This window comes from Oncorhynchus keta, chromosome 24, assembly GCF_023373465.1.
Source record: "Oncorhynchus keta strain PuntledgeMale-10-30-2019 chromosome 24, Oket_V2, whole genome shotgun sequence".
NCBI classification, from domain to species: Eukaryota; Metazoa; Chordata; class Actinopteri; order Salmoniformes; family Salmonidae; genus Oncorhynchus; species Oncorhynchus keta.
Window position 1 is genome coordinate 1,110,043 of NC_068444.1, and position 21,271 is coordinate 1,131,313.

The 21,271-nt window shown below is 41.5% G+C and overlaps 1 long non-coding RNA gene and 1 pseudogene across 4 annotated transcripts; one reads left to right on the top strand and one right to left on the bottom strand.

Moving 5' to 3' along the window:
- The first annotated feature begins 230 nt into the window (after positions 1–230).
- On the top strand, positions 231–4,669 carry LOC118381428 (interferon regulatory factor 2-binding protein 2-A-like; annotated as a pseudogene).
- Positions 4,670–14,795: 10,126 nt separating this feature from the next.
- On the bottom strand, positions 14,796–20,812 carry LOC127911281 (uncharacterized). 4 transcript variants are annotated; one of them, XR_008077700.1, is made up of 3 exons: positions 20,707–20,812; positions 16,617–16,666; positions 14,796–14,850 (listed from the first exon to the last, which is right to left on the bottom strand). It is a non-coding gene; the product is annotated as an uncharacterized LOC127911281 (long non-coding RNA). The 4 variants fall into 4 exon arrangements; XR_008077699.1 differs by lacking the exon at positions 20,707–20,812 and adding an exon at positions 20,013–20,118; XR_008077698.1 differs by lacking the exon at positions 20,707–20,812 and adding an exon at positions 18,099–18,204.
- Positions 20,813–21,271: the final 459 nt, after the last annotated feature.

Genomic DNA, 21,271 nt, shown 5'->3' on the forward strand with positions numbered 1-21,271 from the left:
CATGTAAGATGTGGGGGAAATTATGTTTGAATGTTTAAAAAAATATATATATATAAATAATTGTTTTATTTCGTTTTAGCAGGGGTGCTGCAGCACACTCAGCACCCTACTTCCCATGGCTTTGCTTGCAGCAGAAGGCAATATAACACATTCTATTCTCTCCCACCCCAGAGTGTCTGGCTGCTGTTAGCTTCTTTCAAAAGGTTCAAGTGGTTCAATAGAAGCTGGCTTCAGAGCATGAAGAGGACTGGCGTAGAAGAATCAAGTCAATAGAATATTGAAGCTGGAAACACAGTGTCCAGAGACGTCGCTGCCTCGGAGCTGAGCTGACAGACGTCCTTGCTCTACATCGGGACTGGGCTGAGCGGAGGAGGTAGTAGACTAGGCAGTGACAGAGACAGGTCACAAGTACGACGTAGTAAAGAACATTCTACTCTGCTGTTATGAACTACTGTATCTTGCTGTAGTCCGGAGACAGACGGGGAGAGGAGAGGACACGTTTTCTTTTTAGAGAAACGGAAGGAACTAGTTTCTGAAAACGTATTGGATAGATTCTAACACAGAGATCTGGTTTGAGAGAGAGATTTAAGCTCCGTTTTCCGGTGAAAGGGAAGCCATGTCGACTGCGGTGGTCGCTGCCTCTCGTAGACAGTCCTGTTATTTATGCGACCTGCCCCGCATGCCCTGGGCTATGATCTGGGATTTTACCGAACCCATCTGCAGGGGATGTGTTAACTACGAAGGAGCGGACCGGATCGAGTTTGTGATTGAGACAGCCCGGCAGCTGAAGCGGGCTCACGGCTTCCAGGAGGGGAGGTCTCCGGGACCGGGGCAACAGCAGCAGCTATCGGGGAAAGAGATCCAGTCTAACCACCACGGGTCTGGAGGAGACCCCGGATCCCGGCCGTCACAGCCCCTGGACCGCTACCCCCTCTCCACCTTGGACCGTCCGCTGAGGATGGGACCGAGTACCAGTCTGGGAGACAGGCTAACGGAATTCCGGTACCTAATGGATTTCCTAAACCGGACGACCCACACGAGCTCAACCGGCAGAGCCCCAACCCATGAAGGAATAACACGGTTATGTCCTTGTGAACGAGAACACGTAGTTAACGGAAGAACCGTGTGTCCGATGGCGATGGGGCACCCGGGGTCCGGTTTGATGGCAGGTAGCCCCAACGAGCACGGCGGCGGTAAACGGTTAGTCTCGGTCTCCTGTAGTGACCAGCACGAGAAGGATAAGCAGCACATACCTGACAGCCTGACACCGGATATAGACCATCACAAAGCCCGGGCGGATGAGTGGATGAACAAGGGGAAAACGGCCAGGGACTTGATGGTTCTCCATACTTTCGACAGCCGGTTCCAGAAGGATCATGCAGCCATGCAACGGAGGGTTGATGGGCTGTGAGCAACAGCAGAACGGGCTTCTTCCAAATCAGGTTGTTGCTGGCTGGATGGCTGGATGTATGGGGTTGTTTTTTTCCATATGAATACAGTGGACCATTCAGCATATTTACCCTCTGCTACATAGTCTAGACTACATGTTTACAGTTCAATAGAAATAAATGTTGCGTTTTGTCACGACTCAAACAGACAAGTCATGCATAATATGCACAGGTAGATCATTTAATGTCAACTCTTTGCTCGGCATACCATTCAAATGAAAAAGATTAGTCAGATTTGCATTTTTTTTCTTAACAATAGCAAATTATATACTAATAAATATATAATCCCAAAAGGCACTTTTTAAGCATGACTTGTGGGGGTGTTTGTGTCATTGCAAAAAAATGCTAATCTGATGTAAATCTAAGGGTAAATCTTCACAGGTTTAACCTGTGAAGTACTCTACATATGCACTTCTAATCAGGACTTGTTGTGGGTATGTTTGTTACGAGAAAAACAAATACAATTCTGACAAATCTATTTAATTTGAATGGTATTCCGAGCAAAGAGTTGATTTAAAATATCCCCATATGCATATTACGCATGACTTGTCTGTTTGAGTTGTGACAAAACACAACATGTATTTTTATTGAGCTGTAAACATGAAGTCTAGACTATGTAGCAGAGGGTAACATGCTGAATAAAGTGCATATGGAGAGCACTTCACAGGTTAAACCCTTTGTTACATAGGAGCACACTTCAAACCAAATAGATTTACACCAGATTAGCATTTTTGTAATGACACAAACACTCCCACATGTCATGCTTAAATTAAAAAGTGCCTTTTGGGATTATGTATTTATTAGTATATAATTTGGGATTATGTATTTATTAGTATATGATTTGGGATTATGTATTTATTAGTAAATAATTTGCTGTTATTATTGTGCATCATTCTTTTTTCTTCTCAGTATTAATCACCATCTGTCCATGTTGTCTCTCACTCAGCCTTCTTCATGACCATCTGTCCATGTTGTGTCTCTAACTCAGCCTTCTTCATGACCATCTGTCCATGTTGTCTATAACTCAACCTTCTTCATGACCATCTGTCCATGTTGTCTCTCACTCAGCCTTCTTCATGACCACCTGTCCATGTTGTGTCTCTAACTCATGCATCTGTCATGTTTCATGACCATCTGGTCCATTTTGTCTATAACTCTAACTCCAGTTGTCTTCTTCATGACCATCTGTCCATGTTGTCTATCTAACTCAGACTTCTTTATGACCATCCGTCCATTTTGTCTATAACTCAGCCATGTTTCTATTCAGCCTTCTTTGTGACCATCTGTCCATGTTGTCTCTCAGCCTTCTTCATGATCACTGTCCATTTATGACCATCCGTCCATGTTGTCTCTATCTCAGCCTTCTTCATCATCATCTGTCCATGTTGTCTCTCATCTCCATGTTGTCTTCTTCTTCATGACCATCTGTCCATGTTGTCTCTAACTCAGCCTTCTTCATGATCATCTGTCCATGTTGTCTCTATCTCAGCCTTCTTCATGACCATCTGTCCATGTTGTCTCTAACTCAGCCTTCTTCATGATCATCTGTCCATGTTGTCTCTATATCAGCTTCTTCTTCATGACCATCTGTCCATCAGTTGTCCTCTATCTCAGCCTTCTTCATCATCATATGTCCATGTTGTCTCTATATCAGCCTTCTTTGTGACCATCCGTCCATTTTGTCTATAACTCAGCCTTCTTCATGACCATCTGTCCATGTTGCCTTCTTCATGATCTCTCCAACTCAGCCTTCTTCATGATCATCTGTCCATGTTGTCTCTATCTCTAACTCAGCCTTCTTCATGATCATCTGTCCATGTTGTGTCATGACCATCTCCAGCTCTTCTTCTCATGATCATCTGTCCATGTTGTCTCTATCTCAGCCTTCTTCATGATCATCTGTCCATGCCTTCTTTGTCTCCTCTAACTCAGCCTTCTTCATCTGACCATTGTCTGTCCATGTTGTCAGTCTCTAATTGTCTGTCCTGAGCCTTCTTCATGTTTAACCCTTTCCTTCCTTCAGACAGGGGAAAACACCCACGGACTATGAAAAGGAAAGCATCGCCAGAACATGTGGGGAGAGAGAGGGAACCGCCGCCAAGCATAATGGAGAGGACAGACAGCAGTGGTTACCGGGTCCAGCATCTGACCGTGACGGACATAAAATGCCCCGGGACCACCACCAAGCTTCTCCTCCGTCCCCACCAATACCTTATCCCCCCACTCACGCACCACCCCACCGGAAGCTGTGCAGAACGGCCAGTCCCCCATGGCGGCGCTGATCCTCGCGGCAGACAACGCCGGAGGTGGCGGGAACAGCTCGCCCAAAGACGGGAACCAGGTCCATTCCACCACGCGGCGCAACAGCAGCAGCCCACTCTCGCCCTCCTCCATGACCCAGAAGCGCCGGCCCACACAGGGTAAGGAGGCATCCGGTATTATGGGGACACTTTACGTGCCAGGGGTGGAATGATGGACCAAGGGCATGAAAGCATTCCGGACTCGTCAGTACCCGGGAGCGTACCCCTCTGCTGCACGCTCTGTGACCAGAGGTTAGAGGACACGCACTTTGTTCAGTGTCCGTCGGTTCCCTCGCACAAGTTCTGCTTCCCGTGTTCGCGGCAGAGCATCAAACAACAAGGATCCACCGGGGAGGTGTACTGTCCCAGCGGGGAGAAGTGCCCGTTGGTCGGCTCTAACGTACCGTGGGCTTTCATGCAAGGAGAAATCGGCACTATCCTTGCAGGGGACGTCAAAGTAAAAAACGAAATGGACACTTGAGATTTTATTTTCAAAATATTTTGGGGAGAGATTGTTTTGGTGGAAAAAGACCAAATACGAGTGTATAAATATTAAAATGAAATACCACATACCATCCAAACAAACTAACCAACGGACTTTGTACATATTTTACCGAATCCGAGGGGACTAGTGTAGGCTATACTTTGTAAAACAAGGCTCTATAATTTTGAGATTTTTTTAATACATTCAGTTTCTATATTTTTGAAGATAAAGGTATTTAATTATAATAGAACTGGGCTCTCTCGACCCTATTTGTTGATGTTTAACAGGGTTGATGTAGGCCTACTTCTAGTGGTGCGTCACAAAAGGCACTCTATTCCCTAAAAGGACACTATTTTTGAGCAGGGACACCCACAGGGACACCCACAGAGCTCTGGTCAAAAGTAGTGCCCTATTTAGGTAACAGGGTGCCTTTTGGGACGCAGACTCTTTGGTGCCTGTTCCTGTTCAAAACCTGACTGATGATGACGCCCCTCTCTACGAGGTGCATGGCAACCAACTGAAATGCTTTTATCTGTGACTTGTATGCACTTGTTTCAAAGGAATTGGCAAATACAATGTGTGATGTTGTATGAAGAAGTGAGTGTCTGGGGTCTTTCTTTAAATGATACCGTTAAGAAAGAGGGATAAGAAACCACTGTCAAATGGAAACAAAGAATGAATAGGATGTTTGGGTTCTAAAATTAGCAGACAACTGAAGGCTGAAGTAGTGCACTAGTCTGGTATGTCAGTGCACACTGCTGCCAAAAGTTGCAATGCAACATGTTTTCTGTATTCTTCTGAAGGACACACTTGTTCAGTCTAAATTCCGATAACAAAGTAAAATCTCTCTTTCTGACATCCTGTTCCAACTACACGATCCTCTCAGTAGACATCTCTCTCTCTCTCTCTGACATCCTGTTCCAACTACACGATCCTCTCAGTAGACATCTCTCTCTCTCTCTGACATCCTGTTCCAACTACACGATCCTCCCAGTAGACTCTCTCTCTCTCTCTCTCTCTCTCTCTCTCTCTGACATCCTGTTCCAACTACACAATCCTCTCAGTAGACATCTCTCTCTGACATCCTGTTCCAACTACACAATCCTCTCCAGTAGACATCTCTCTCTCTCTCTCTCTCTCTCTGACATTCTGTTCCAACTACACAATCCTCTCAGTAGACATCTCTCTCTCCTGTTCCAACTACACGATCCTCTCAGTAGACATCTCTCTCTCTCTCTCTCTCTCTCTCTCTCTCTCTGTTCTCTCTCTCTCTCTCTCTCTAGACTCTCTCTCTCTCTCTCTCTCTCTCTCTGACATCCTGTTCCAACTACACAATCCTCTCAGTAGACATCTCTCTCTGACGTCCTGTTCCAACTACACGATCCTCTCCGTAGACATCCTGTTCCAACTCTCCTCTCTCTCTCTCTCTCTCTGACATTCTGTTCCAACTACACAATCCTCTCAGTAGACATCTCTCTCTGACATCCTGTTCCAACTACACAATCCTCTCAGTAGACATCTCTCTCTCTCTCTCTCTCTGACGTCCTGTTCCAACTACACGATCCTCTCAGTAGACATCTCTCTCTGACGTCCTGTTCCAACTACACGATCCTCTCAGTAGACATCTCTCTCTGACATCCTGTTCCAACTACACAATCCTCTCAGTAGACATCTCTCTCTCTCTCTCTGACATCCTGTTCCAACTACACGATCCTCTCAGTAGACATCTCTCTCTCTCTCTCTCTCTCTGACGTCCTGTTCCAACTACACGATCCTCTCAGTAGACATCTCTCTCTGACGTCCTGTTCCAACTACACGATCCTCTCAGTAGACATCTCTCTCTGACATCCTGTTCCAACTACACAATCCTCTCAGTAGACATCTCTCTCTCTCTCTCTCTGACATCCTGTTCCAACTACACGATCCTCTCAGTAGACATCTCTCTCTGACGTCCTGTTCCAACTACACAATCCTCTCAGTAGACATCTCTCTCTGACATCCTGTTCCAACTACACGATCCTCTCAGTAGACATCTCTCTCTCTCTGACATCCTGTTCTAACTACACGATCCTCTCAGTAGACATCTCTCTCTCTCTCTCTCTCTCTGACATCCTGTTCCAACTACATGATCCTCCCAGTAGACATCTCTCTCTCAGGGTTATTCTCTGACATTCTGTTCCAACTCGAGGCACATTCCTCTGTAGACATCCTGTTCCAACTGCCCACGATCCTCCCAGTAGACATCTCTCTCTCTCTTTCTCTCTCTCTGACATTCTGTTCCAACTGAGACTGGTCCTTCAGTAGACATCTCTCTCTGACGTCCTGTTCTCAAACTAGACACTCTACACAATCCTCTCAGTTGTAGACATCTCTCTCTGACTATTCTGGTTAGAGCCAGTTTGCTGTTCAGAAGGACACGATCCTCTCAGTAGACACTCACAGCGTTCTCTTCTGACATTCTGTTCCAACTACACAATCCTCTCAGTAGACATCTCTCTCTCTTTCTTTCTGACATAGCCTGTACCAACTACAAAATCCTCTCAGTAGACACTCTCTCTCTCAGTTTTATCTGACGTCCTGTTCCAACAACAGTTTTCCTCTACAAAGACATTGCAAAAGGGTTTTCTCTCTCTAGCCTTTGAAATGATAAACTGTTCCAAGCTAACACAATCCTCTCAGTAGACATCTCTCTCTGACGTCCTGTTCCAACTATGTAGATGTTCCATTAAACATCTCTTCTCTCTACAATAGTCATCTTACTGACATTCAGTGTTCCAACTATCATCAATTTGATCTCAGTAGACATGTTTTTGACTTTCCTGTTCCAAAACAAGGATCCTCTCAGTAGACATCTTTTGAACGGTCTGACATCCTGTTCTATTTTCACGATCCTCTCAGTAGACATCTCTCTCTCTGGACGTCCTGTTCCAACTTCCACGATCCTCTCAGTAGACATAAGCTCTCTCTGACGTCCTGTTCCAAAGAGAGAGATCCTCTCAGTAGACATCTCTCTCTCCTCTGACATCCTGTTCCAACTACATTTAGTCCTCTCAGAAGGTACTTGTTGATAATGCAGGGTTATTGAAGAGGCAACTCAAACAGTGGGATGCTGGCTTAGAGGCAGATTCCTCTGTCTATGTCTGTGTTCTTCTGCCCATCTTAATCTTTTCTGCTGGTTTTTTTATTGGCCAGTCTGAGATATGGCTGGTTTTCTTTGCAACTCTGCCTTGAAGTGGGATGCGCATCCCTGGTTTAGTCGAACACCCTCTTCACTGTTGACGTTGAGACTGGTGTTTTGCAGGTATTATATAATGAGGCTGTCTGTTGAGTGGGACTTGTGAGGCGGTTTAGTCTTCTCAAACTAGACACTCTAATGCCCTGCTTGCTCTGGTTTAGTCACCGGGGCTACTCAAACCATGCTAGCTAGCTGGTTCTATTCTGGTTAGAGCCAGTTTGCGCTGTTCTGTGAAGGAAGTCTGAAACAGCGTTATTGAAACAGATCTTCAGTTTCTTGAAACAATTTCTCGCATGGAATAGCCTTTATTTCTGGGAACAAGAATCGACTGACGAGTTTCAGATGTAAGTTATTTGTTTCTGGGCATTTTTAGCCTGTAATTGAACCCACAAATGGGCTGATGCTCCAGATACTTCAACTAATCTAAAGAAGGACAGTTTTATTGATTCTTTAATCAGGACAACAGTTTTCAGCTGTACTGAAAAATAATTGAAAAAAGGGTTTTCTAATGTTCAATTAGCCTTTAAAAGTATAAACTTGGTTTTAGCTGAAACACCGTGCAAACATTGGAATGCAGGAGTGATGGTTGCTGGTGAAACAGTGGGATGCCTGCTAGCTAGCCTGGTTTAGTATTCCATTAAAAATCAACAGTGGGATTTCCAGCTACAATAGTCATTTACAACATTAACAGTGTCTACAGCTGGTTTATCTTCTGATCAATTTGATGTTAATTTAATGGACAATGCTAGCTTTTGGTTTTCTTTCCAAAACAAGGACATTTCTAAGTGACCCCCAAACTTTTTGAACGGTGGTGTATATTCACCAAAGCACATCTATTTTCTGACAATTGAAATGAAAACACCACTTCTTCAAATTGGACACTATGCTTTTGAGCAGGGCCCACAGGGACAGCCCTTCACATCTGTTTGTGTTACAGTCTAAATTTAAAATGACTTACACAGTAATTCTGACAACTTCCGGAGGATGCGTCCTCCAGCCTATCAGAGCTCTTGCAGCATGAACTGACATGTTGTCCACCCAATCAAAGGATCAGAGAATGAATCTAGTACTGAAAACATAAGCTACAGCTAGCATAACATGTGGTAAGTGGTTGACTCAAAGAGAGAGAATGGTTTAACAGTTTTGAACAAATTACTTTCTTCCAAAATTAAGGAGAAGCTTACTAAGCTAGCTGGTTTAGTCTTCTGAAACACCCTACTCAAACAGTGGGATGCTATGCTAGCTAGCTGGTTTAGTCTTCTGAAACACCCTACTCAAACAGTGGGATGCTATGCTAGCTAGCTGGTTTAGTCTTCTGAAACACCCTACTCAAACAGTGGGATGCTATGCTAGCTAGCTGGTTTAGTCTTCTGAAACACCCAACTCAAACAGTGGGATGCTATGCTAGCTAGCTGGTTTAGTCTTCTGAAACACCCTACTCCAACAGTGGGATGCTATGCTAGCTAGCTGGTTTAGTCTTCTGAAACACCCTACTCAAACAGTGGGATGCTATGCTAGCTAGCTGGTTTAGTCTTCTGAAACACCCTACTCAAACAGTGGGATGCTATGCTAGCTAGCTGGTTTAGTCTTCTGAAACACCCTACTCAAACAGTGGGATGCTATGCTAGCTAGCTGGTTTAGTCTTCTGAAACACCCTGCTACAACAGTGGGATGCTATGCTAGCTAGCTGGTTTAGTCTTCTGAAACACCCTACTGAAACAGTGGGATGTTATGCTAGCTGGTTTAGTCTTCTGAAACACCCTATTGAAACAGTGGGATGCTATGCTAGCTAGCTGGTTTAGTCTTCTGGAACACCCTACTCAAACAGTGGGATGCTATGCTAGCTAGCTGGTTTAGTCTTCTGAAACACCCTTCTACAACAGTGGGATGCTATGCTAGCTAGCTGGTTTAGTCTTCTGAAACACCCTGCTACAACAGTGGGATGCTATGCTAGCTAGCTGGTTTAGTCTTCTGAAACACCCTACTGAAACAGTGGGATGTTATGCTAGCTGGTTTAGTCTTCTGAAACACCCTACTCAAACAGTGGGATGCTATGCTAGCTAGCTGGTTTAGTCTTCTGAAACACCCTGCTACAACAGTGGGATGCTATGCTAGCTAGCTGGTTTAGTCTTCTGAAACACCCTACTCAAACAGTGGGATGCTATGCTAGCTAGCTGGTTTAGTCTTCTGAAACACCCTACTCAAACAGTGGGATGCTATGCTAGCTAGCTGGTTTAGTCTTCTGAAACACCCTGCTACAACAGTGGGATGCTATGCTAGCTAGCTGGTTTAGTCTTCTGAAACACCCTACTCCAACAGTGGGATGCTATGCTAGCTAGCTGGTTTAGTCTTCTGAAACACCCTGCTACAACAGTGGGATGCTATGCTAGCTAGCTGGTTTAGTCTTCTGAAACACCCTGCTACAACAGTGGGATGCTATGCTAGCTAGCTGGTTTAGTCTTCTGAAACACCCTACTCAAACAGTGGGATGCTATGCTAGCTAGCTGGTTTAGTCTTCTGAAACACCCTACTCAAACAGTGGGATGCTATGCTAGCTAGCTGGTTTAGTCTTCTGAAACACCCTGCTACAACAGTGGGATGCTATGCTAGCTGGTTTAGTCTTCTGGACAACACTGGAACTCTTCCAAGAACAAGGCCATGGTTTAATGTATTTATTACCACCGGGGTCCGCCGGTGTAACAGCAATATTACTGCATGATTGTGGCGGGTTTACTAACCCATTAGCTATATTAGCTATGTTGACTAGGACGTTAATTTAGCCAATATGTTGACAAAGATGTAGGCTGTGTGTAGCGGTTTAACTTGGAAAGGTTGTTTCTCCTTGTCGCATACAGCTGAATTGTTGTTCATTGAAGTCCACAAGCGAAGGGAAGAGAAGGACGTGGCTCTTATGAGCACGAACTGTTGAGAAATGTTTCTTAAACGGAAGCAAAAGGAACGGGATTAAACATACCTGAATTTGTCCAATAGAAACTCTCGTTTGCAACTGTTGGACTAATGTTTACAACCTATATCAACCAGATGCAGGCAAGGGTGGTGTGCAAGGGAGTATTGAATCCCTGACTGACACCTCACATTTGTCTCTCGACCTTTGTGCACCTACGTTCCAAACGGTCATATCGGTAAAAATGTGAGTATCAGGCAGTAGCCTAAACCTGTCACTGTTACATTGAACTGGGTGAATGACAGTAGCCTAAACCTGTCACTGTTACATTGAACTGGGTGAATATGAATGACAGTAGCCTAAACCTGTCACTGTTACATTGAACTGGGTGAATATGAATGACAGTAGCCTAAACCTGTCACTGTTACATTGAACTGGGTGAATATGAATGACAGTAACCTAAACCTGTCACTGTTACATTGAACTGGGTGAATATGAATGACAGTAACCTAAACCTGTCACTGTTACATTGAACTGGGTGAATATGAATGACAGTAACCTAAACCCATCACTGTTACATTGAACTGGGTGAATATGAATGACAGTAACCTAAACCTGTCACTGTTACATTGAACTGGGTGAATATGAATGACAGTAACCTAAACCTGTCACTGTTACATTGAACTGGGTGAATATGAATGACAGTAGCCTAAACCTGTCACTGTTACATTGAACTGGGTGAATATGAATGACAGTAACCTAAACCTGTCACTGTTACATTGAACTGGGTGAATATGAATGACAGTAGCCTAAACCTGTCACTGTTACATTGAACTGGGTGAATATGAATGACAGTAACCTAAACCTGTCACTGTTACATTGAACTGGGTGAATATGAATGACAGTAGCCTAAACCTGTCACTGTTACATTGAACTGGGTGAATATGAATGACAGTAACCTAAACCTGTCACTGTTACATTGAACTGGGTGAATATGAATGACAGTAACCTAAACCTGTCACTGTTACATTGAACTGGGTGAATATGAATTAACCTAAACCTGTCACTGTTACATTGAACTGGGTGAATATGAATGACAGTAACCTAAACCTGTCACTGTTACATTGAACTGGGTGAATATGAATGACAGTAACCTAAACCTGTCACTGTTACATTGAACTGGGTGAATATGAATGACAGTAACCTAAACCTGTCACTGTTACATTGAACTGGGTGAATATGAATGACAGTAACCTAAACCTGTCACTGTTACATTGAACTGGGTGAATATGAATGACAGTAACCTAAACCTGTCACTGTTACATTGAACTGGGTGAATATGAATGACAGTAACCTAAACCTGTCACTGTTACATTGAACTGGGTGAATATGAATGACAGTAACCTAAACCTGTCACTGTTACATTGAACTGGGTGAATATGAATGACAGTAACCTAAACCTGTCACTGTTACATTGAACTGGGTGAATATGAATGACAGTAACCTAAACCTATCACTGTTACATTGAACTGGGTGAATATGAATGACAGTAACCTAAACCTGTCACTGTTACATTGAACTGGGTGAATATGAATGACAGTAACCTAAACCTGTCACTGTTACATTGAACTGGGTGAATATGAATGACAGTAACCTAAACCCATCACTGTTACATTGAACTGGGTGAATATGAATGACAGTAACCTAAACCTGTCACTGTTACATTGAACTGGGTGAATATGAATGACAGTAACCTAAACCTGTCACTGTTACATTGAACTGGGTGAATATGAATGACAGTAACCTAAACCTGTCACTGTTACATTGAACTGGGTGAATATGAATGACAGTAACCTAAACCTGTCACTGTTACATTGAACTGGGTGAATATGAATGACAGTAACCTAAACCTGTCACTGTTACATTGAACTGGGTGAATATGAATGACAGTAACCTAAACCTGTCACTGTTACATTGAACTGGGTGAATATGAATGACAGTAACCTAAACCTGTCACTGTTACATTGAACTGGGTGAATATGAATGACAGTAACCTAAACCTGTCACTGTTACATTGAACTGGGTGAATATGAATGACAGTAACCTAAACCTGTCACTGTTACATTGAACTGGGTGAATATGAATGACAGTAGCCTAAACCTGTCACTGTTACATTGAACTGGGTGAATATGAATGACAGTAACCTAAACCTGTCACTGTTACATTGAACTGGGTGAATATGAATGACAGTAACCTAAACCTGTCACTGTTACATTGAACTGGGTGAATATGAATGACAGTAACCTAAACCTGTCACTGTTACATTGAACTGGGTGAATATGAATGACAGTAACCTAAACCTATCACTGTTACATTGAACTGGGTGAATATGAATGACAGTAACCTAAACCTGTCACTGTTACATTGAACTGGGTGAATATGAATGACAGTAACCTAAACCTGTCACTGTTACATTGAACTGGTGAATATGAATGACAGTAACCTAAACCTGTCACTGTTACATTGAACTGGGTGAATGACAGTAACCTAAACCCTGTTACATTGAACTGGGTGAATATGAATGACAGTAACCTAAACCTGTCACTGTTACATTGAACTGGGTGAATATGAATGACAGTAACCTAAACCTGTCACTGTTACATTGAACTGGGTGAATATGAATGACAGTAACCTAAACCTGTCACTGTTACATTGAACTGGGTGAATATGAATGACAGTAACCTAAACCTGTCACTGTTACATTGAACTGGGTGAATATGAATGACAGTAACCTAAACCTGTCACTGTTACATTGAACTGGGTGAATATGAATGACAGTAACCTAAACCTGTCACTGTTACATTGAACTGGGTGAATATGAATGACAGTAACCTAAACCTGTCACTGTTACATTGAACTGGGTGAATATGAATGACAGTAACCTAAACCTGTCACTGTTACATTGAACTGGGTGAATATGAATGACAGTAACCTAAACCTATCACTGTTACATTGAACTGGGTGAATATGAATGACAGTAGCCTAAACCTGTCACTGTTACATTGAACTGGGTGAATAATATGAATGACAGTAACCTAAACCTGTCACTGTTACATTGAACTGGGTGAATATGAATGACAGTAACCTAAACCTGTCACTGTTACATTGAACTGGGTGAATATGAATGACAGTAACCTAAACCTGTCACTGTTACATCGAACTGGGTGAATATGAATGACAGTAACCTAAACCAATCACTGTTACATTGAACTGGGTGAATATGAATGACAGTAACCTAAACCTGTCACTGTTACATTGAACTGGGTGAATGACAGTAACCTAAACCTGTCACTGTTACATTGAACTGGGTGAATGACAGTAACCTAAACCAATCACTGTTACATTGAACTGGGTGAATATGAATGACAGTAACCTAAACCTGTCACTGTTACATTGAACTGGGTGAATATGAATGACAGTAACCTAAACCTGTCACTGTAACATTGAACTGGGTGAATATGAATGACAGTAACCTAAACCCATCACTGTTACATTGAACTGGGTGAATATGAATGACAGTAGCCTAAACCTGTCACTGTTACATTGAACTGGGTGAATATGAATGACAGTAACCTAAACCTGTCACTGTTACATTGAACTGGGTGAATATGAATGACAGTATTCTAAACCTGTCACTGTTACATTGAACTGGGTGAATATGAATGACAGTAGCCTAAACCTATCACTGTTACATTGAACTGGGTGAATATGAATGACAGTAGCCTAAACCTGTCACTGTTACATTGAACTGGGTGAATATGAATTACAGTAACCTAAACCTGTCACTGTTACATTGAACTGGGTGAATATGAATGACAGTATCCTAAACCTATCACTGTTACATTGAACTGGGTGAATATGAATGACAGTAGCCTAAACCTGTCACTGTTACATTGAACTGGGTGAATATGAATGACAGTAACCTAAACCTGTCACTGTTACATTGAACTGGGTGAATATGAATGACAGTAACCTAAACCCATCACTGTTACATTGAACTGGGTGAATATGAATGACAGTAACCTAAACCCATCACTGTTACATTGAGCTGGGTGAATATGAATGACAGTAACCTAAACCTGTCACTGTTACATTGAACTGGTGTGAATGACAGTAACCTAAACCTGTCACTGTTACATTGAACTGGGTGAATATGAATGACAGTAACCTAAACCCATCACTGTTACATTGAGCTGGGTGAATATGAATGCCAGTAACCTAAACCTATCACTGTTACATTGAGCTGGGTGAATATGAATGACAGTAACCTAAACCTGTCACTGTTACATTGAACTGGGTGAATATGAATGACAGTAACCTAAACCTGTCACTGTTACATTGAACTGGGTGAATATGAATGACAGTAGCCTAAACCTATCACTGTTACATTGAACTGGGTGAATATGAATGACAGTAACCTAAACCTGTCACTGTTACATTGAACTGGGTGAATATGAATGACAGTAACCTAAACCTGTCACTGTTACATTGAACTGGGTGAATATGAATGACAGTAACCTAAACCTGTCACTGTTACATTGAACTGGGTGAATATGAATGACAGTAACCTAAACCTATCACTGTTACATTGAACTGGGTGAATATGAATGACAGTAACCTAAACCTATCACTGTTACATTGAACTGGGTGAATATGAATGACAGTAACCTAAACCTATCACTGTTACATTGAACTGGGTGAATATGAATGACAGTAACCTAAACCTATCAATGTTACATTGAACTGGGTGAATATGAATGACAGTAACCTAAACCTGTCACTGTTACATTGAACTGGGTGAATATGAATGACAGTAACCTAAACCTGTCACTGTTACATTGAACTGGGTGAATGGCAGTAACCTAAACCTGTCACTGTTACATTGAACTGGGTGAATGGCAGTAAACTAAACCTGTCACTGTTACATTGAACTGGGTGAATGGCAGTAACCTAAACCCATCACTGTTACATTGAACTGGGTGAATGACAGTAACCTAAACCTGTCACTGTTACATTGAACTGGGTGAATATGAATGACAGTAGCCTAAACCTGTCACTGTTACATTGAACTGGGTGAATATGAATGACAGTAGCCTAAACCTGTCACTGTTACATTGAACTGGGTGAATATGAATGACAGTAACCTAAACCTGTCACTGTTACATTGAACTGGGTGAATATGAATGACAGTAGCCTAAACCTGTCACTGTTACATTGAACTGGGTGAATATGAATGACAGTAACCTAAACCTGTCACTGTTACATTGAACTGGGTGAATATGAATGACAGTAACCTAAACCTGTCACTGTTACATTGAACTGGGTGAATATGAATGACAGTAACCTAAACCTGTCACTGTTACATTGAACTGGGTGAATGACAGTAGCCTAAACCTGTCACTGTTACATTGAACTGGGTGAATATGAATGACAGTAACCTAAACCTGTCACTGTTACATTGAACTGGGTGAATATGAATGACAGTAACCTAAACCTGTCACTGTTACATTGAACTGGGTGAATATGAATGACAGTAACCTAAACCTGTCACTGTTACATTGAGCTGGGTGAATATGAATGACAGTAACCTAAACCCATCACTGTTACATTGAGCTGGGTGAATATGAATGACAGTAACCTAAACCTATCACTGTTACATTGAACTGGGTGAATGACAGTAACCTAAACCTGTCACTGTTACATTGAACTGGGTGAATATGAATGACAGTAACCTAAACCTGTCACTGTTACATTGAACTGGGTGAATATGAATGACAGTAACCTAAACCTATCACTGTTACATTGAACTGGGTGAATATGAATGACAGTAACCTAAAGACCCATCACTGTTACATTGAACTGGGTGAATATGAATGACAGTAACCTAAACCTGTCACTGTTACATTGAACTGGGTGAATATGAATGACAGTAACCTAAACCTGTCACTGTTACATTGAACTGGGTGAATATGAATGACAGTAACCTAAACCTGTCACTGTTACATTGAACTGGGTGAATATGAATGACAGTAACCTAAACCTGTCACTGTTACATTGAACTGGGTGAATATGAATGACAGTAACCTAAACCTGTCACTGTTACATTGAACTGGGTGAATATGAATGACAGTAGCCTAAACCTGTCACTGTTACATTGAACTGGGTGAATATGAATGACAGTAACCTAAACCCATCACTGTTACATTGAACTGGGTGAATATGAATGACAGTAGCCTAAACCTATCACTGTTACATTGAACTGGGTGAATATGAATGACAGTAGCCTAAACCTGTCACTGTTACATTGACCTGGGTGAATATGAACGACAGTAACCTAAACCTGTCACTGTTACATTGAACTGGGTGAATATGAATGACAGTAACCTAAACCCATCACTGTTACATTGAACTGGGTGAATATGAATGACAGTAACCTAAACCTGTCACTGTTACATTGAACTGGGTGAATGACAGTAACCTAAACCTATCACTGTTACATTGAACTGGGTGAATATGAATGACAGTAACCTAAACCCATCACTGTTACATTGAACTGGGTGAATATGAATGACAGTAACCTAAACCTGTCACTGTTACATTGAACTGGGTGAATATGAATGACAGTAACCTAAACCTATCACTGTTACATTGAACTGGGTGAATATGAATGACAGTAGCCTAAACCTGTCACTGTTACATTGAACTGGGTGAATATGAATGACAGTAACCTAAACCTATCACTGTTACATTGAACTGGGTGAATATGAATGACAGTAGCCTAAACCTATCACTGTTACATTGAACTGGGTGAATATGAATGACAGTAGCCTAAACCTATCACTGTTACATTGAACTGGGTGAATATGAATGACAGTAGCCTAAACCTGTCACTGTTACATTGAACTGGGTGAATATGAATGACAGTAACCTAAACCTATCACTGTTACATTGAACTGGGTGAATATGAATGACAGTAACCTAAACCCATCACTGTTACATTGAACTGGGTGAATATGAATGACAGTAACCTAAACCCATCACTGTTACATTGAGCTGGGTGAATATGAATGACAGTAACCTAAACCTGTCACTGTTACATTGAACTGGGTGAATGACAGTAACCTAAACCTGTCACTGTTACATTGAACTGGGTGAATATGAATGACAGTAACCTAAACCTATCACTGTTACATTGAGCTGGGTGAATATGAATGACAGTAACCTAAACCTATCACTGTTACATTGAGCTGGGTGAATATGAATGACAGTAACCTAAACCTGTCACTGTTACATTGAACTGGGTGAATATGAATGACAGTAACCTAAACCTGTCACTGTTACATTGAACTGGGTGAATATGAATGACAGTAACCTAAACCCATCACTGTTACATTGAACTGGGTGAATATGAATGACAGTAGCCTAAACCTATCACTGTTACATTGAACTGGGTGAATATGAATGACAGTAGCCTAAACCTGTCACTGTTACATTGACCTGGGTGAATATGAACGACAGTAACCTAAACCTGTCACTGTTACATTGAACTGGGTGAATATGAATGACAGTAACCTAAACCCATCACTGTTACATTGAACTGGGTGAATATGAATGACAGTAACCTAAACCTGTCACTGTTACATTGAACTTGGTGAATGACAGTAACCTAAACCTATCACTGTTACATTGAACTGGGTGAATATGAATGACAGTAACCTAAACCCATCACTGTTACATTGAACTGGGTGAATATGAATGACAGTAACCTAAACCTGTCACTGTTACATTGAACTGGGTGAATATGAATGACAGTAACCTAAACCTATCACTGTTACATTGAACTGGGTGAATATGAATGACAGTAGCCTAAACCTGTCACTGTTACATTGAACTGGGTGAATATGAATGACAGTAACCTAAACCTATCACTGTTACATTGAACTGGGTGAATATGAATGACAGTAGCCTAAACCTATCACTGTTACATTGAACTGGGTGAATATGAATGACAGTAGCCTAAACCTATCACTGTTACATTGAACTGGGTGAATATGAATGACAGTAGCCTAAACCTGTCACTGTTACATTGAACTGGGTGAATATGAATGACAGTAACCTAAACCTATCACTGTTACATTGAACTGGGTGAATATGAATGACAGTAACCTAAACCCATCACTGTTACATTGAACTGGGTGAATATGAATGACAGTAACCTAAACCCATCACTGTTACATTGAGCTGGGTGAATATGAATGACAGTAACCTAAACCTGTCACTGTTACATTGAGCTGGGTGAATGACAGTAACCTAAACCTATCACTGTTACATTGAACTGGGTGAATATGAATGACAGTAACCTAAACCTATCACTGTTACATTGAGCTGGGTGAATATGAATGACAGTAACCTAAACCTATCACTGTTACATTGAGCTGGGTGAATATGAATGACAGTAACCTAAACCTGTCACTGTTACATTGAACTGGGTGAATATGAATGACAGTAACCTAAACCTATCACTGTTACATTGAGCTGGGTGAATATGAATGACAGTAACCTAAACCTATCACTGTTACATTGAACTGGGTGAATATGAATGACAGTAACCTAAACCTGTCACTGTTACATTGAACTGGGTGAATATGAATGACAGTAACCTAAACCTGTCACTGTTACATTGAACTGGGTGAATATGAATGACAGTAACCTAAACCTGTCACTGTTACATTGAACTGGGTGAATATGAATGACAGTAACCTAAACCTATCACTGTTACATTGAACTGGGTGAATATGAATGACAGTAACCTAAACCTATCACTGTTACATTGAACTGGGTGAATATGAATGACAGTAACCTAAACCTATCACTGTTACATTGAACTGGGTGAATATGAATGACAGTAACCTAAACCTATTGATGTTACATTGAACTGGGTGAATATGAATGACAGTAACCTAAACCTGTCACTGTTACATTGAACTGGGTGAATATGAATGACAGTAACCTAAACCTGTCACTGTTACATTGAACTGGGTGAATGGCAGTAACCTAAACCTGTCACTGTTACATTGAACTGGGTGAATGGCAGTAACCTAAACCTGTCACTGTTACATTGAACTGGGTGAATGGCAGTAACCTAAACCCATCACTGTTACATTGAACTGGGTGAATGACAGTAACCTAAACCTGTCACTGTTACATTGAACTGGGTGAATATGAATGACAGTAACCTAAACCTGTCACTGTTACATTGAACTGGGTGAATATGAATGACAGTAGCCTAAACCTGTCACTGTTACATTGAACTGGGTGAATATGAATGACAGTAACCTAAACCTGTCACTGTTACATTGAACTGGGTGAATATGAATGACAGTAGCCTAAACCTGTCACTGTTACATTGAACTGGGTGAATATGAATGACAGTAACCTAAACCTATCACTGTTACATTGAACTGGGTGAATGACAGTAACCTAAACCTGTCACTGTTACATTGAACTGGGTGAATATGAATGACAGTAACCTAAACCTGTCACTGTTACATTGAACTGGGTGAATATGAATGACAGTAACCTAAACCTATCACTGTTACATTGAACTGGGTGAATATGAATGACAGTAACCTAAACCCATCACTGTTACATTGAACTGGGTGAATATGAATGACAGTAACCTAAACCTGTCACTGTTACATTGAACTGGGTGAATATGAATGACAGTAACCTAAACCTGTCACTGTTACATTGAACTGGGTGAATATGAATGACAGTAACCTAAACCTGTCACTGTTACATTGAACTGGGTGAATATGAATGACAGTAACCTAAACCTGTCACTGTTACATTGAACTGGGTGAATATGAATGACAGTAACCTAAACCTGTCACTGTTACATTGAACTGGGTGAATATGAATGACAGTAGCCTAAACCTGTCACTGTTACATTGAACTGGGTGAATATGAATGACAGTAACCTAAACCCATCACTGTTACATTGAACTGGGTGAATATGAATGACAGTAGCCTAAACCTATCACTGTTACATTGAACTGGGTGAATATGAATGACAGTAGCCTAAACCTGTCACTGTTACATTGACCTGGGTGAATATGAACGACAGTAACCTAAACCTGTCACTGTTACATTGAACTGGGTGAATATGAATGACAGTAACCTAAACCCATCACTGTTACATTGAACTGGGTGAATATGAATGACAGTAACCTAAACCTGTCACTGTTACATTGAACTGGGTGAATGACAGTAACCTAAACCTATCACTGTTACATTGAACTGGGTGAATATGAATGACAGTAACCTAAACCCATCACTGTTACATTGAACTGGGTGAATATGAATGACAGTAACCTAAACCTGTCACTGTTACATTGAACTGGGTGAATATGAATGACAGTAACCTAAACCTATCACTGTTACATTGAACTGGGTGAATATGAATGACAGTAGCCTAAACCTGTCACTGTTACATTGAACTGGGTGAATATGAATGACAGTAACCTAAACCTATCACTGTTACATTGAACTGGGTGAATATGAATGACAGTAGCCTAAACCTATCACTGTTACATTGAACTGGGTGAATATGAATGACAGTAGCCTAAACCTATCACTGTTACATTGAACTGGGTGAATATGAATGACAGTAGCCTAAACCTGTCACTGTTACATTGAACTGGGTGAATATGAATGACAGTAACCTAAACCTATCACTGTTACATTGAACTGGGTGAATATGAATGACAGTAACCTAAACCATCACTGTTACATTGAACTGGGTGAATATGAATGACAGTAACCTAAACCTATCACTGT